The 19,231-nt window shown below is 32.4% G+C and overlaps 1 protein-coding gene across 4 annotated transcripts in view; it reads right to left on the bottom strand.

The window, feature by feature from the left end:
- The window catches only part of ASPP (Ankyrin-repeat, SH3-domain, and Proline-rich-region containing Protein), a 594,470-nt gene that overhangs the window by 239,420 nt on the left and 335,819 nt on the right, over positions 1-19,231 (bottom strand). The window contains exon 1 of one of the 4 annotated variants that reach the window (XM_072535841.1): positions 3,680-3,820. The exons of the other annotated variants lie outside the window; for them this stretch is intronic. The gene's annotated coding sequence lies outside the window, so the exon portion shown is untranslated. Of the gene's footprint in view, positions 1-3,679; positions 3,821-19,231 lie in introns of those variants that run through there. 4 annotated transcript variants of the gene reach the window in all.

Raw genomic sequence — 19,231 nt, 5'->3', positions numbered from 1 at the left:
AAGAATATAATTTAGGAGGCTGTGGATTCATGATACTGAGGTATTTCTGTTCTATTGGATTTACTATTGATTTTAAATTTTCTAACCCTAGCTTAATTTGTTTTTGATACTTTTCTGTTGGATCTTTGTGTAACGTTTCAATGTTTTGATTATTTAAAAATTCTATTGTTTTAACTAGCTAAAGTTTTGCTAAAGTGCTAAAGTTTTAACTGATAATGTATTTTACATTTATTTACAGAAATATACAATTATTCTTGAATATATCGTGATAATCAACTGATTTTTATTTTGACGAAAACACAAGATCTCCTCCATCAATAAAATCACGTTTCCAGCTGCATGCAATATATGTCAATTTCCCTCAGGATCGGTGTGTTTTATGGATTTTATACTCTCGTCCTGCCAAATTTGTTTTAACCGACGTTTAGCACAAATCCATGTTTCGTCTTAATAAGCAAATGAAGCATAATCTGTTTTAAAATTATTATACATAGTTTCTTGAAATTGATGATTTTTTTGTGAATGAAAGCATCGTTTTACACACATCAGGTTAATCTTCTAAAGAAAACAACCAAAAATGCAATAATCCATGTCGACCCACACAAAACAAAACTACGCAAACAACAAATAAGGCAGTACACCATGAAAGCCTTTTGTGAACTCCCAAAATTCTTCCCAGAATTTATTTAAAATTGACCCTCGCTCCGTAAACGAGGGCTCAGGAGTAAAGATGATCCTACTACCTGTTTTCAACGCGGTTTTTTCGTCATAAAGCCGAGGATATATACCAAATCCAATACAATAGATATCGTTTACAAAAGAAAAAGAATTTAGGGAAAATATAATTAACAATATCTGTTACACTTGGGATAGGTCGTATATTTTTCGCGTAGTGAAGTCTAAAAATAATAAAAATATCCGATCGGTTATGCTGTGTTAGCAATAGCTTCAGATTTTAACGTTAAACCTCTTAATATATATATATGTATATATAATATCTTGTATACCTATTTTCTATTTTTTAATGAACCAATGTATAATAGTTTATGAAAAGGTAAGTAAAAACAAAAAAGTTTTAGATATTTTAATTAAAATTTTAAGAAAATGTAACATTAATTGCATGGCATATTCACATTTCGCAAGTTTGGTAAAAGGTTTTTTAGCATTTTTTACGTATAGTCGGTTCGCTATATTTACGCGGGTTTCGGATAAAAAATTTTATTGTAAGTACCCAGTTTTAATTACCTGCTCTTTGGGGAAATATCAACTGGTCAAATGAAATGAAAAATAATCCATAACTTTTTTTAATTAAATAATAATGGAAAATCTTTTATATAATTGACAGTATAATAAGGAGAATTACTTCATTAATGGAGTCTAATGTGGCTAATATAAACCTAATAATAATTTTATATTACACTTCACACAGAAAATATGGTCTATGTATATTTGTTCCATGGAGAGAATTTCTAATGAAAAATAAAAAAATTTAACTTGCCAAAAAAAATGAAAATCAGTCATTATCATCAAAAATATCATAATCGTCATCATCATCACTGTCATCACCATTAATTGTTATTATGATTGGACTTATTTTCGTTTATTTTATTTTCACGAGTCCACCAATCTTCTATTAGTTTCTCGCACTTGAATATACAGGTGCACCACACTTCTGGAGTTACAATTGAAAGTGCCTTTCGCCAAGTTTCCCGAACTGCGTCGTCGCTATAACCGTTAGGCCCAATATGGTTGTCATAATATTGTTTTGCTGTTCCCCATATATATTCGATGGGATTAAACTGGCAATGATACGGTGGCAGACGTAAAACTTGATGACCGTAACTTTGAATAATCTGATCCACAACAAAGGTTTTTGGTTTTGCGTGGATATTTGCCAAGCGTAATAATTCTGATTTTAAAATATGTTGTGTAAATGGTATATGTTCCTTTGTCAACCATTCTTTAATTTTATTAACAGTCCAAGAATTCGTTGGACTTTTGTTTAATACTTCAGAATGGTAAGATGCATTGTCTAAAATAATTACGCTGGGCTCACTTAAACCTGGGAGAGTTTTTCATGTAACCATTTTACAAACATTTCTGTGTTCATATTATCGTGATAGTCACTTGATTTTGATTTAGATGAAAATATTAAATCAGCACCTTCTATAAAACCCGATTTCCCTCCCTCCTGCATGTAAAACTATGTGTCGCTTCCCTCTCCATTAGTATGTTTGATAGACTTTACGTTATCATCTTGCCATATTCTCTTGGTTGCACTCCTAGAAAATATCCATGTTTCGTCTAAATATATAAAATTTGCCCTTTCTTCTTTTAATTTAGAATATTTTCTTAGAAAGTTAATTCTTTTATGCACAACAGAACTTCTTTCACAAAGGACTTTTCTGTTATCGTCCTTTTGAAATTTGAAACCCAAATTATGTATCACTTGCCATAGGCTTGTTCTGCCAATTTCGTCAAATTTTCTATCTTTTAATTCCGAGAGAATTGTATTTAAGGTCACATGTTCCTTGTTGGCTCGCATTCGATAAATGGTATCACGAATTTCAAATTTTTTTCCATCTGGAATATCTTTCGTTTTCAATGATAGGCGAGTTTTTCGGTGATCTTCTTTCGGCCGTTCATTATTGCGATTTTGTAATACTCCTCTTAGTTTGGTTTCACTAATTCCTAGAGCATCACATACGCGTTGTTGAACAGACATTACCGATTTTAAAGGACCGCCATTTTCTTTTTCATCCGTAAAATACTTATGTACACTACAAATTAGACTATCTACATCTAACACACGTCTAGGCATTTTTAAATATTTCCATTAAACATACAATGTCAACACTGGCAAAGAATCAATTCAACTGCAATATTGTAACAAATTTATACCTACCCTAATGTTATTTTAATGTATTTTAAAATATGACCATTAATGCAGTTTTTACCTAATTTTCTGGGAAGTTGTTTACTGCAACTGGTTATCAATGAGTCATTAGCATAATTTTGTTAATTCGAAACCAGCGTAAATATAGCGAACCGACTATACAAAATGCTGAACACTCTTTTGGAGAGAGTACAAGAAGAGGAAGGTTCGAGAAGAAGAATAAACCAGACAACCCTTTATCCGGCCTCAACGAATAACCAATATCCTAGATACATCCTAGTCATCCTAAACCAATATCCTAACCGGATACATCCAACGAATATCCTTGAAAATTTCCAAAATGGTCGCCCATTTGAAACAGGAGATTATGTTAAAGATAAATTGATAAAAAAAAGGTAAAAAGCGATGTGGAGACAGGCTGATACGATCAATTGAATGGAACAACAGGGACGGAAGAAGAAGACAGGTTATATTGTGAAATTGTATAGCATAAAAATACAGTACATATAAAAAAATTTGAAAAACGAGTAAATAAAACTTGATTTGGACTTCATTTAATAGTAATAATATTAAAAAGACTCACGAGATATTTACACAATCTTACTAAAGCTACGAGGTCCCCTCACTTGTTCGTTTGCTACTATAATAGGTTCTGATTTATCCATATTTATAATTGTCTTGTTTTACACAACTCTTATCAAATATAGTTGCTAGCATACCTCAAAACAAGCTCCTTCACTAAATCGTAAGAGCAATACAAAAAACGAAACAATTTCAACGTACCTGGAACAGTTCCTACGACGACACAATAGAATTTTTTAAAAGTACGAAAACTACAATATAATAGTGGTTGGTACATAAAACAAGTGTTTTGAAGAGTCTCGTTAAGATTACACTTTCACAACAACACAAACTCGACTGCATTCGAGGTACAAACGTCTAATTATATCCCGCTGGAAGATACAACTCGCGCGCTCGGCACTTGCCAATTTTTTTGTCGTAAATACAGGCGGAAAATTAGAAAGTACATTTGGTGTGCATTTTTATTTTTGGCAAAGGTGGCTACATCCGGCGAAAAATCCACAGTAGTCAGTTTTTTTCTAAAAATAGTAACCACACCATTACACTATTACATAAAACGCAGTCAAATATAATATATATATATATATATATATATATATATATATATATATACATATATATATATATATATATATATATATATATATATATATATATATATATATATATTGATATGATTAGTGTTTAAAGAAAATAATTTATAAATTATATACTACATAATATTAGATATAAAAAGTATTTTTTTATATAATTATAATGTTGTAAAATATATTAAGTGAGCCATGTGACTAGGCAACCAGATATACATACTCTCCAAGTGACATTTTAAATAATTAGGAATATAAAGTGGGGTTATAATAATAATGTTAGTTTAAAATGTTTAATTTATATATATTTACTGATTTAAGTGTATATTCTGATCTGAAAAGCCTAAATGTCAACAAAATTATTAATAGAAAAGTATGGAATTCTCTAGATCACCGGAGATGGCCTTGTTTGCGAAATGGTTTGTTCCAGAAAATTCAGACATGTATTTAATAGAACAAATGGAACATGATTTCTTACCAGATGGTTCTGGAACATCCAAAAAGATATAAATACCCGGTGATTTGGATTCAGAGTCAGTCAGAAAGTTTAGTAAGAAAGTCCATTCAGTTAGTCAATCAGTTATGAGTTTTTTAGTATGAAAATTAGTTAGAGGCAGTCAATCAGTTACAATTGTTCAATATAGTGAGTTAAATCAATATTAAGAAACAGTATAAAGAAAATAATATTGAAGATTAAAAATTATGTTATGTATAAATGATAATTGGATAATGGAAGAAGTATTAATTGAATATTAAAATTAAATAATATATTTGGTGATTGGATATTGGTATATAGAAAAGAAGAATAAATATAAATGCTGTTTGCTGGTTTGCTTGGTGGTTTATAAATGCTATGAAGAAAAATATCTTAAATTGGTGGAAGCTGATAATTGGAAAAAGTAATTTCATAAAAACAAGGATAACCGAAGCTGAGAAGAAGACATTTGAGTGGTGATTATAATCTATATAGTGGAAAACAGTTCATTTAGGCATTCAGTGACAGAAAGGTACAAAAATTTTGTTAATATAATTTAGTTAGTGTCATAACAATTTAAATTTTGTAGATAGTTTGTTTAAATTTTACATTGTCTATAGAATTTAATTAGTTTCATAAGAATTTCAATTTAAAGATAGTTTATTTTAAATTTACATTGGCTAGGTTAGACATATATGTGTGTTTCATAATAGATATAATAAAGATAATGTAAAAAAGTACTTACAAACTAATTCTTTGAGAACCGCGATAAAAACCCTATATATTATATTATTAAAAATACTCATTGCTCATCATTCAAACAAACAATACATCATAACAATATATATATATATATATATATATATATATATATATATATATATATATATATATATATATATATATATATATTGTTGTGATCTGCTTTATGATGTTTTATTATTAATTAACACTAAATTAATTAATCCAATTATTTAATTAATTAATTCACTAATTTATGCAGAGTCATACAAATCAATTACTATTAAAAATTCTCAGGGTGCCTTCTTAATTTTACTTTAATCAGTTTACTTTATATATCTCTTCTAGTGGGTTCAGTATCTCCTAGTTGCTCATAATCGGGATAGAACAGAAAACGGAACTAACATTAAAACAACATAAATATGCACACAAATTATTATTTATTTTCAATAAGCAATACGATGAATATTATTAAATAACTTTTGTGGGCAATTATCTTTCCCAACAAACTTCTATACTCTAAATTTAATTTTAATTACAAACTATCTATTGATCTGTTTTATAATAATATCTACAAAAAAATTGACCATATAAAAATATAATTTATTCACAAAAAATTAACTCTTTGAAACTTGGAATCTTAGTTCGTATGCTTATATTTGATTTTATCTTTAGAATATCTTAAGTTTTCTTTCATTCAAATTATTTGACTGACCTTTATTTTTTTTACACCAATGATGTCTCCTCTCGATCAAACCACAGTTCCTTCCTTGATTGATTATGTCCGGCTACCATCAAATCTTTCCCGTTCTCAGCATCGATCCAAACCGCATACCAGCAAACTACTCCCCCGAAAACACAAGCCCAAGCCTCTTTTGACCGGTACTCTTTATTCACAAATTCTCCTTTCTTTCTCAATTATATCTTGTGGACTAGGCAGACTCAAAAGAGGTATTAATCTTCTCGATTTTGATCTGCTCTCAGCTTCCACCTTTTTCACTAACAAACGAAAACACTGGTACTCAGATTGACTACATGAAAACACGTCTTCTCTTCTTCTGGTCTGCCGGTAACATAATAATTCTTTCAATTTCTCCCAGACAAACCTTCTCAACTTTCTCATTCCCACCATTCCTTTTTAACCAATCATAAGCATTCATCTTTCCCACTTATTTTCGATTCAGAAAATTTCCAACATGATATTTAAAACAAATAAAACTACTTTCACTCAAATTACTTTTCAGAAAACATTAACAATTTGGCCTTTTTCAACAGAAATAAGTTTCCAAATTCTTGTTATCTCATATCTAAATCTAATACTTATTTACTTTCGAAAAATGCCCACCGCAAAATACAATTACAAGTTTATTCTTAAATCTATAAAATTATACGGGTTCCCTTGTCCTTTCACTATTCACTCAGTCTTTCAAGGAAAAACTGTTCCGTCACGGAACAATGTCTTCTCTTATTCTAACTATTACAAATAAGTACAGGGTTGTATTTTAACTTATATGCCCGCGGTATATCTCTTTATTCTATTTCTGATCGATAAACTGATCCATAACAATATATATATATATATATATATATATATATATATATATATATATATATATATATATATATATATATATATTATGAATCTCAAATTTTAAAGAAATTGGAATATGCAGGTATCTTTTTTTTTAGATTAAGAATGTGTAATTAATGTAGGTAAAGTGCGTCATCAAACAATGCAAAGTTTAAGTGTATAAAAATTGGTGCAAACAAACGGGACAATGAAAGGTCGTTTGTGTTTCCCTAACATTCGGTTACCAAGTTCATATTTCGTTATTTAACTTAGACTTAGAAAGTAAGGATTTGTATAATATAAAAATGAACTTCGGTTTTTCCAGGTAATGTAAATTGTGTAAAAATGAAAGCTATCTATTCAATTCAAAAAACAATGAACGGTCGTTAGAGTTTTGTTTGACAAAAGAATTTGATAGTGGATTCCAATAAAAGACAGTATGGTGAGTCACGGAAAGTTTGACGAGAGAAAGAGAGGAGATGGTAAGATATTTTTGTTTTGAGATATTTGATTGGTTCGAGAGAGAGATGGGAGAAATAAGAGAAAAGGGGAGTTAGTTTGGTTTTTTTGGATAAAGGAAAAACGAGGAGTCTAAGAACTGCAAGAGAAAAGGTTGTTTCCTGTGATAAGAAAAAAAGGCGTGGACGTTGCGAGATAAAGTGGTGAATCGTGCAAGAAAGTTTGTGAAGTTGTTTGTGACAGCAGAAAGCCGTGACAGTGTAAGAAGAGATCTTCAAATCCACAATTTGTAAGTCTTTCTTTTAATATAAGAATTATTTGAGGCGAGGCCGCATATGTTTTGGTACGAGAGTAAACGAAATCAGGAGGTATGGAGAAACAGCATAAGGAGAATCAACATAAAATTTAGTTTGTTTTATTGAAAACAAAAGAAAGGCCCAGAGATTCGGAGCGAAGTTTTGTTGTTGGATATAGAAGTGAATAGAGGCAGTTTTTTTTATAAAAATTTATAGGACCGGAGAGAACATTAGGAACATATGATATGTTGTTATTTATACTGATAATTATGTAATATAATCATGTTTTTTTTTTGTAAATCTATTTTTTATACAGCTGGTATATTTGAATTTCCATGATATAATATATTGATAAAAGGTACACATGGTATTGTTTGTGTATATTTTTATTCCTTTTTGTCCTCATACTTGCAAATACAACATAATTGATACTGAGCCACGGAAGTAAGTTCTGAGATAAACAAAGTTATGGGTAAGTTCATCAATTTAGATATTATCTATTTTAAAATTAAATTTTCCTTACCATAACAATATATATATATATATATATATATATATATATATATATATATATATATATATATATATATATATATATATATATATATATATATATATAAATAGTAAACTCTTAAATATTGGGGAAATCTGCAAGAAATACTCTAATGTGTATCAATTGTTTCGCCGAACGTTTTCGCCAAAGAGAATTAATTTGGCTTCTTCAGGGCTGAAAGAGAATAAATTATAATTAGCTACCATATATTATCTATTAAAACATTATTGATCTTACCGTAACTTAGAATTGTAGAGTTAGGATATTAAAAAACTTAGCTAGTAACATAGTGGTGTTTTTTTGTTACTATGTGCAAAAAAAGTTTTTTTATAAGAATTGAAATGTATGGTAGCTTCGAACTTGACACGTAAAGGCTTACCCAAGGTTAATCGAAAAACCCAATGCAACTACATTTAAAAGGAGGTAATTCTTTGAAATGTCGGCAATAACTAAATTTTTGATTTTTAGATAGTTAAAAGTGAGGTTCTGTTTAAGCCAGAACGCAAGCGCTGACAACTTCATTATCGTTGGTATGAATCTTTATGTCGTTAAGGTTCATTGGTAAAAAACGAATGAATTTAAATCCCAGTAAAGGGAAATATTATTTTGATTTTCTTTATTTAATTATATTATATTGTTCATGTATTATTGAATCTTATTAAGAAAAGCAAGGGAATGTTATATATTTTTTGTTAATGAAAATTAATTATAAAGGTATGTTAGTTGTTAATGGATATATCAGTCAAGTTAGTAATCTGTGATATAGTATTGTTCTTGGTATCTGATTTAAGTAACAGGTGGTATATATCGCTTAGATTCTTGATGTCACTCTTAACATTAATGGAGAAATCGTTAAGAAAAATATAAGACATTTCAATGAACTCTCTTTTAGATTTATTGTTCTCACGGTGGAGAATTGTGGTGTTGGTATAGTCCATGAGATGACCAGTGGAATGGACATGTTTGGCTAATGCACAACGGTCAGGGTGAAGTCGAGAATCACTTTTGTGTAGTGTAATACGTGATTTCAATAATTGAGATGTTTGACCGATGTAGGAATTGTTGCAAGAGAGACATGGAATGTTGTAGACAATATTACTAAGCCTATCTATGGGAGTCTTATCTTTTATCTTAGAATAAAGATTATTAATTGTTAGGGCTGATCTACAAGCTACATTAAGTTTAATGTTGTTATTATTATTGCCAAAGCTATTTTCAACACTTTTCAGAATCCTTGTTAACCCCGGAGTGATATCTCTGAAATATGGTAATGAAAAATATTTGTTTATAGGAGTATCAGAGACTGGGCTCCCACTTAAGATATCAGGATCAGCATTGTTAGTCGCGAAGGAAGGTGAAATATCTTCATCATGGATAGTATTAAACAAAATCTTATTAACTATATATATATATATATATATATATATATATATATATATATATATATATATATATATATATATATATATATATATAGTATTCAGCAGGTGAATGCAAAGGTTTGATCGGGCAATTGTTGGCAAATGAAAGAAGTCAACTACTCCATTAGTTTATTAGAATAAGTTTCGCTTTTTTTATTTTTTTAAAGCATCCTTGTTTTATTGACTATCGAAAAGCATTTGACTGCGTTAACCATCAAAAGATGATCGAAATTCTGAGAACAACTGGAGTTGACGAACAAGACTTGCGAATTATCTCAGAACTATACTGGCACCAAACGGCAACAATTGAAATAGAGCACACAACATCCGAAGACATACAAATCCGACGAGGAGTGAGACAGGGTTGCGTCTTATCACCGCTACTCTTTAATTTGTATTCGGAGTCTATATTCAGAGAAGCATTAGACGAGGTCCAAGGCGGAATTAAGATTAACGGAATCAGCATAGACAACATCAGATATGCTGATGATACCGTCTTAATAGCAAGCAACGCACAAGGGCTACAAAATATAATAAATGCGGTAGTTCACCACAGCGAAATGTTCGGTTTACATCTAAACGTTTTCAAAACTAAAACTTTAGTATTTTCAAAGACACCAATAAACGTACAGGTGTATGCCAAGGGTCAAATAATAGAACAGGTAAATTCCATAAAATATTTGGGAACAAATATCAATAGTCAGTGTAATGCAAAAAAAGAAATCCTATCAAGAATCGAACAAGCAAGGAAAACATTCATGAGCATTAAAACATTTTTTACAAGATCAGACCTTAGTCTACAGCTTAGAATCCGAATGATCAGATGTTACGTTTTTTCTGTCTTACTGTATGGCTGTGAAAGTTGGACAATGGACTCTGAAATTGAAAAAAGAATAGATGCCTTTGAGATGTATATATACAGACGAATGTTGAGGATTCCATGGGTACAAAGAGTTACTAATGTTGAGGTACTTCGTCGCATGTGTAAACAAAAAGAATTACTAAGAATAATCAAAGAGAGGAAAATGCAATACTTGGGTCATGTGCTGAGAGGCGAAAGATATGAATTACTTCAAGTTATACTGGAAGGAAAAGTACAGGGCAAAAGATCAGTAGGAAGACGCCAGAACTCGTGGCTGAAAGACCTGAGGAGATGGTTCGACCGCTCATCCGCAGAGATCTTTCGCGCAGCAGTTTCCAAAACTACAATTGCCATTTGGATCGCCAACCTTCGAAAGGAGACGGCGCAATGAGAAGAAGAAGAAAGCATCCTTAGTTTACTACAAAGAGTAATGGTGTAAGATTATAATAAACAATGAGGGTGAAGTTCATACTTACAAAACAATTTGTAGGTTTATGTGATGTTATGAAAACTGTAAGATTACTTAACATTAAAACACAACAAACTCAACGGGAAAAAACTGAAGAGCACTACTTTTTGTTAATTTGATTATCAGGTGATTTTATTTTCACAAATGGCTAGATTAGGCTGTGTTGTTTGATCTCTTACATGGATGAAACTACACTAAAGTGCCTTACTAGATATAGTCCGTAGAGTTCAGTGAGGTACGCGATTGTCAAAGGCATTAGTGATCAAATTTTTTAGGTTTCGTGAAAAAATTTTGTTCAATGTGAAGAATGGAACAATTTGGATTATTTGTTTAAAATGAATAAGAGATATGATGATTCTTTGGTTCTTATTTGTTATGATTGATAAGGGAGTGATATATCTTTCTTAAGTTATTGATGTCGGTTCTTTTATTTAGGTATGTTGGATGTTTTAAAATTTGGCACGTTCCAAGGAGGGAGTTCTTGTGATAATTTTGTTGTTTACAAAGTATTTTGACGTTAGTGAAATTGATTCTGTGTTTAGTTGAAATGGCTTGTTTTATTGGTTGATAAAGATTCAGACAAAAATGTTACGAATGTTTAAATCTCAGGAACTAGTTGAAAATGGGATTTCTGTATTTCTGTTTATTGTTCCATCATCAAAAATGCATATTTTATTGCTAATTAATTGTTGTTGATTGGTTATATGGATATATGGATATTAACCAATCCCAAAAACTACCCTATTATCTCCTAACTCAAAACACACCCCCGGAAAACCGAGATATTGGTCAAAAAGCGAACCGAAAGGAATTGATTGCTAATTTATTGTCGAAGTTTTACGCCAAGGAACGATTTATTGCTGCAACCGTTTCCAACAAATAATGATTATGCTAACTTCATGGAAAAGCTAGCACAGCCATAGCTATATCTCGGAAAGGAAAAGAGGTATACGGCCCATCTTGGTAGCATATTTTATTGCTAATAAATTGCCATTGATGGGTACATTGACAAATCCCCAAAACCTACCCTATCATCCCCCTAACGAGGAAAACTCATTCCTGGAAATCTCGAGATATTTCACTTACTTGCTAAATTGTTATAAGGATAATATTCAACTTACTTGCTAAATTGTTATAAGGATAAGCTTATCATCCGTCAGTGATAAGCTTATCCCTGGCGAAATAGTGCTGATACAGAATAGAATATTTAAAACTCTCTCTGATATTTTCCACGAACATTTATATAAAATTAGTTGAGAATATTTATTAGAAAAAGAAAACGACAAAAGCACGAGAAAATTTAGTATTTTACTACTGGAGACTTTCATACTGCGCGCAAAAATTTAAATTTTAAAGTAAACCTCTTAAAGAATTACGGAACAAAAACGGAATTAAGATTATAAAATGTTAAGCTCCTGAAATTCTTGGCAAAAATGTCCTCCTTTAAGATTTATATTTCAATTTTTAACAAAATCGAACACACGGAACATCTGCACACAAAGCTTAAGTTTTTACCTCGCTGCTGAAAGGTTTAAACTCAACTAATGGTATGCAAATAACCAGGAGAACGATTTCTAAAGGGCATCTAAAACCCAAATTACGTGATTTCGATATCTCTCACAGATATCGTTCCCTTTATAGTTCTAAAGCTAAGAGCCAGGAACGGAGCGAGGCTTTGGAATCCCTAAAAAAACATTGTTATACAGAACAAATATTTTGGATATAGCCATTTTCATAAAATATGAGAAGGATATTACGTAACAAGATAAAACAATATTTTTATTTAACGTTTTCGATTTCAGATCAGAAACCGTTATTAAAATTATTTATATGGGCCTTCTATAAGCTCAGACGAGTTTATATAAAAAACACTGTTTTTTAAATAAAAATATTAAACTGTTTTATTATGCCATCAACTTATTTGCAATTTACTCTAAAACGCTTGTAGCGTTTTTATTTTTCTAGTCAGATCTGCCCTTAAATTTTGATTGTGCTGTACCACAATAGAGAGATATCGCAAGTGCATTTTTATCGCACGCTAATAGCGGAATTCGCAAATTTGACAGGTACGCAAGCGCGTAGTGAATGTTACGTTAATACCGTATAAGGGCTCCCGCAATTTGGGTCGAAATAAGGGATGGTAAATAACGTTAAACGATAATTTGACATTTGGGATGAAACATAAAAATAATTCATAGAATACAAATTTTAGAAACCAAAAACTTGACTGTGAATTTCAATGCTGTGAATCATCTTGTTTGTCGAGAACCATGAACCATATTTTTTGTCTGTTGAGAAACACGTGCGTTCTTATTTTGTCTTTTCATACTTTTTGTGCTTAAAATATTAGTTACTCAAATATTTTATATTACTTTCTAACAGGTTTCTTTTTTTAAATATCTGTTACGTTATTCATATTGGCAGTTCATATTTCATTTGGGATTTTACTAATTGACTAATAATCTAATATCATTGGAGCTAAACCTAAAGAAATATTTGCATTGATTGTTGGTTAAATCATTAAAATTAAAATTCACGTCAATCTGCTCAATATCTTTTTTTAGCAAATTAACAAGAATTCAATCTTCAAGTTCATTGTCATCAGCACCAACTATTATTGCTGTATCAATTTCCAAATCCATTTTTCAAAAAACATATAAAAAAACAGTTACAGTATTCCTATTCCTCAACATTAATTTCTAGGTTACATTTAATGCCAAACGTCGGTTGTCATAATAAAGTCTTATCGTACCCCACCCCAGAACATTTTGCGATAACTCTCTTGATGCCTGTGTTTAAATAGACCGTTATCCGCTATTTACGTCTTGATACGGTATTAACGTTTGACTTTGCGATATATCTCTCTATTATGTACATTACCCTGTATTTTTGAGTTCCCGTATAATTTCGCCTGTTTAGTCTATGTTAAAAAGTACATATTAAAAATGTTTATATTAACATTCGAGTTCTAAATTATTGTGCGGCTCTAGGGTATAAATGAGGCTGTAAAAAAAGGGGTAGAGTTGTGTTATAGAGTTAGCACCTTTTATCGGAACGACCACATCGAGCGTCATAGACGGGAGATGGTTCTTGATAACTGGTCCTCATAAGACAACTAACTCTCACTTATGGCTCCACGTGCCACACCCCGGGCAACTGCATTGGTCTTGAAGCATGTTCATAATTTCTTTAAATTATTCCCTTTAATAAACTATTTTCACGCCGCCCATGCCTGCATACCTTCGTTTTGTTACGCCTTTTTTTAACAAAGAAATAACTTCGCCAAATGTTTCTTCTTCTTTTTATCTTGTTTTGCTACATAAAAATCTTTCCTAATAACAAAGGAAAAAGGACCTATTGTGAAATCTCCGAGCTACCTTCTCAGAAAATCAGAAGAGTTGTTTTTCGTAGAAACTTTACTTTCTATTGGTAAACGCTACGAAAATGAACCCCAATATCTCGGATATTTAATGTCAATTTCGCGTGGCATCCTTCAGCCAATATCCCTTCCCTATTTTCAACCTTCGCTTGTCTAAGCCCTTCTAAATTCACAATCCGATATTCATTTCCAAGTTGGTTCCTGTGGCAAGCGGTCTTATCTTCGACAATCGGCGGTAAGTGGATTTTCAATTCACCCTTATTTATCTTTACACAGTGAGTCCTATATTAAATATTTTCTCTTTTGTCCAACAGACGTGTTCCACTTCGAAGGAACGAGGTCACTTCTGTTTGCCGATTAACCATTAGCCATTAACGATTAGCCATTAGCCATTAGCCATTATTTAATATTCACTATTCATTGTGCATTATTCATCATTCATCTCTACTACCGATTATTACCTGTGCTATTCCTGTTTGGCTGTTTATCTTCTCGTCTGCCGAAATCAACCCGAGACGGATTGAAAACCGTAATTCGTTGCTGTAGCTACCTGTTGCCGAGGACCAAGTGTCAAGTGACTTTATTGAAGGCCTAACGCCACTATCTGTATCCACCTGTGGCATATTAATTGTGAGTAGTAAATTTTATTGACTAAAGCTCAACTTTGATACCTAAACCGTAAGAATTTGATTTATAACGTTTAGTTTAGTGACCTTGCTGTTTATGGTTAAACGGAACGAACTATTATGAGTTTGAACCTACGATATAATATATGTATAAATTACGGACCATTTCTTTTATATTAATGTAGGGTATATTTATGTTAAATTTCATATATAGATTTGAGGTGATCACATTCAATAAAAAAATTTTTTGGTAAACGTTTAAGTGTTCTCAAGGCATAATAATAATTTGTTTGACGAATATTGACTATTATAATGTCCCTTGCTTTCTTCTATTCTTGAGAATACTACGTTATGCAGAATTACTTTCCCAAAAAAAATATTTTTTGTTTTTATTCGATTATAAATTAATCAATCACTTATCTCGTGTCATCTAACTGTGCCGTAAAGATTGTTATAGTGTATTTTTTTTTTATATACCTCAATATAATTTTGTTGACGAACCTTTTGCTTTTTATTTTTATTGTTATGATATGAATATATATTATTGTGCATGGTGTATCTCTTTCAGGCATTTTTACTGATTTATGTTATTTGTTTTATCGTATAATTAGTGTATCTGTGTCGAAATATTGAGTGTGTACCGCACGATCAAGATACCTTTTCTCTCACGGTTTATTTTATTCTCGCGTATCTTAACTGTATCTTATCTTTCTCATTATCGTATTCTCTATGCCTTAAGGTTTCCCTGTTCCTCTAAAAATAGGGTGGTGCCCAAATAACTTTTCTTCTCTTATCTCTTATCTTCTCTTCTAACTTCTTGTCTTTGAGTCGTAAGTACTTCCTTAATTGATCCGTGATATTTGAGCTGTAACAAGAACCCCGACCAAGATACCTCTACCAGACTGAAGCCCGAGCCTAGTACCGTTCTTTGTGTAACCTTCAATCGATCATCCAGAGGGTACACAGAAAAGAATGGCGCCCAATGTGGTAGCTAACAGCAAGAAAATATCGTCCAATGTGGTAGCTAAATGGTAAAAAATAGCACCGCAACGCAGTCTTCAAATATAAGTATCTTCTCTTCTCTCGACTATTTTTTATCTAAACGAGTTTAAAAATGGATTCTTCTGTTATCTCTTATCTCAAGGTAAATCAGATCGATTACGAACTGAAAATCAGAGGTATTAAGTCAAATAGAACTCTTTCCGAAAAAAAATCTATCCTTAAGAAAGCCCTTCAGAAAGCCACTCCGATTATCGATCTAACGGAAAATCCCCTTATCTTTGAAGATGAATCAAGCCAGATCGAAACTATCTTTTCCGAAGTCGAAAATCTTATTTCTGAATTTGAAGGAAACCCTAGTGATTCTGTCTACAAAAGAACAAAGGCCCATTTATTGCATCTTTCCCTAAGACTACAACGTCTAACCCCAGATCCACAGAAACCTGTGGAATCGAATTTTAAAGACGAAGCTATCTCTACCTGCCTTCTGTTAGAAGCAAACCTAGATGATAAAATAATCACTACCGACTCGAATCCTGCATATATACCTTTAACTTCACAAGCTCCTATGCCAGCCATTAACCCTATCGTCCATGTTAATACTCCTGTCAATGTAGGTGATTGGAATATTAAATTTTCCGGTGATCCTAAGCATCTATTTAGTGTCTTGGAAAAAATTCAAAATCTTGCTGAATCGCGTGATATTCCCGATGCGATACTTTTCCGATCTGCCGTGGAATTTTTTTCAGGTAACGCAGCTAAATGGTTTAGCAGCGTTAAATCTAAACTTACCTCTTGGCCACAACTGGTCGAATTACTTAAATTCACATTCCTTCCGCATGGCTATGAAGACGAACTGTGGGATCAGATCAAAAGCCGTAAGCAAAGAAAAAATGAACCTTTCGTTCTGTATCAAGCAGACATACTTAATTTAATAAAGAGATTACCGAGACAGCCCTCCGAAAAAACCATAATCTCTTATATTCGTTCAAATCTCCTACCGGAATATTCTACTATGATAGCCACTAGTACGGTGGATACCGTAGACCAATTATCTTCTCTCATTAATACCGTCGAAATAAATGCTGCCTCAGTTTTCAAACGTGACCCTCCTTCTATTTCTAGCGTAGAAAACCAAAGGGATGCCCAGAGAAACCCTCCGAGACATTTTCAGTCTAGAAACAATTCTTCTAGTAATACCTTTCCCACGAACCGCTCTTCAGGCAAGAATTACGTACCTCCCTTAACTTCTAAGCCAAACTCTTCCACTGCGTGTTGGAATTGCCAAGGCAAAGGACACAGTCACCGTGAATGTCGTCGTCCGAGGAAAATATTTTGTTATCGATGTGGAAAATCTCAAGTTACCTTCCCACAATGTACAAATTGTAATCCTCCAAAAAACTAACGTACGGAATAAATACTATCGGCTATTCTATTCCCAGACATCCCAAAAAGTCCGATATCTCCCGATCCTCCAGTTATTCTTCAAATAGAATTCAGAATAGAAACTCCTACCGCTTTACCGAAAATGAGTGGAAAAATTACCTTACGGAAGTTAGAAACTTCTATCGTCTTCCTTCTCATAATAAAGTCTGTCCCCTTGTGATCTCTAAAAAGACTGATAAAAGACCCTACATATCTGTAAATATCTACAATCAAGATTTTACTGTACTATTGGATACCGGTTGTTCCATTACGTGTGCCGGACAACAAGGTCTCGATTTTCTTAATCAAAATAAAATTCCAATAAATAAATCCGTTAACTCGACAGTTTCTCTAGCAGACGGTTCCAATAAAAAAGTAACTGGTCTCATAGATTTACCTATTCTTGCCGATAATGTCTTTAGAGTAATTCAATGCCTTGTAGTGCCTTCTTTACCGTGTTCTTTTATCCTTGGAAGTAATTTTGCTGAACAATTTTGTCTCTCAATTGATTTTAATACCAACCAATGGAATACTAAGTCCGACAAACCAAATCATCCTTTTCCTATGGCCAATCCAGAAGCTATCTTCCCGCATCTTTGTTCGTTAGAATCTCTTAGTCCAACCGACCGTACCTTAGCGAACAAAATTATTAATAACTTTAACGAAGTTAGTAGCGCTGAAGGTATAGGCCGCACAAATAAAATTCAAATGACAATAGATACAGGCGACTCAAAACCATTCAAGCGACGTCCTTTCCCTATGTCTCCATATATGTCGAATATCTTAAATAAGGAACTAGATTCAATGCTCCAGCTAGGTGTGATAGAACCCAGTTGTAGTTCTTGGTGTTCACCCGTTTTGTTGGTTAGGAAGAAAAATGACGAATTTCGTTTTTGTTTTGATGGTCGTACTTTAAACGATGTCACTAAACATGACACCTACCCGCTTCCAAATATCGATAGGATCCTCTCTCTTTTACGAGGTGCAAAATTTATCTCGTCTATTGATCTTAAGAAAGCTTTCTGGCAAATCCCCTTGGAAAAATCATCTCGTGAAAAAACTGCTTTCGCCGTAGTAGGTCGAGGGTTATTCCAATTTACCGTTATGCCTTTCGGTTTGTGTAATTCAGCACAAACACAACAACGTCTAGTAGATGCAATTTTCGGACCTGAATTCGAACCCTTTATTTTTTGTTATCTTGACGATATAATAGTATGTTCCCCTACCTTTGAAGAACATATCTCTCTTCTTTCTAAAGTTAAAGAAAAGCTAAAGGACGCAAATCTTACCATTAACGTAGATAAATGCGAGTTCTTCAAAACTTCCCTTAAGTTTCTCGGTTATATCGTTGGTGATAATTCTCTTCGGTCGGACCCCGAAAAAATATCTGCTATGATAACCTATCCCAGACCTACAAACACTACCGAAATTAAACGCTTCATTGGACTTTGCTCTTGGTACCGCCGTTTTATTAAAAATTTCTCTACCCTTGTCTCTCCAATAAACGATCTCCTAAAGGGTAAAGGAAAAGAAAAGAAACAAACCATTACTTGGAATCCTGAAGCTGAAAAGTCTTTTATCTTAATCAAGCAAGCCTTAGTATCTGCCCCCGTACTGGTTCAACCAGATTTTTCGAAACCCTTCGTCGTTCAAGCCGACGCCAGTGATACTGGAGTTGGAGCTGTTTTGACGCAAAAATTAGATGATAGCGAACAAGTTATATGTTACGCTAGTCGATCTCTGACTAAAGCCGAGCGAAATTTCTCTGTCACAGAACGTGAGTGCCTTGCCGTCCTTTTCGCCATTGAAAAATTTCGTCCGTACGTTGAAGGAACCAAGTTCACCGTCATCACTGACCACTATTCCCTTCTCTGGTTGACTACCCTCAAAA

This window comes from Diabrotica undecimpunctata, chromosome 6 (assembly GCF_040954645.1).
Source record: "Diabrotica undecimpunctata isolate CICGRU chromosome 6, icDiaUnde3, whole genome shotgun sequence".
NCBI lineage: Eukaryota > Metazoa > Arthropoda > Insecta > Coleoptera > Chrysomelidae > Diabrotica > Diabrotica undecimpunctata.
Note: the sequence above shows the minus strand (reverse complement) of the source record. Positions and strands in the feature narration are given on the sequence as shown.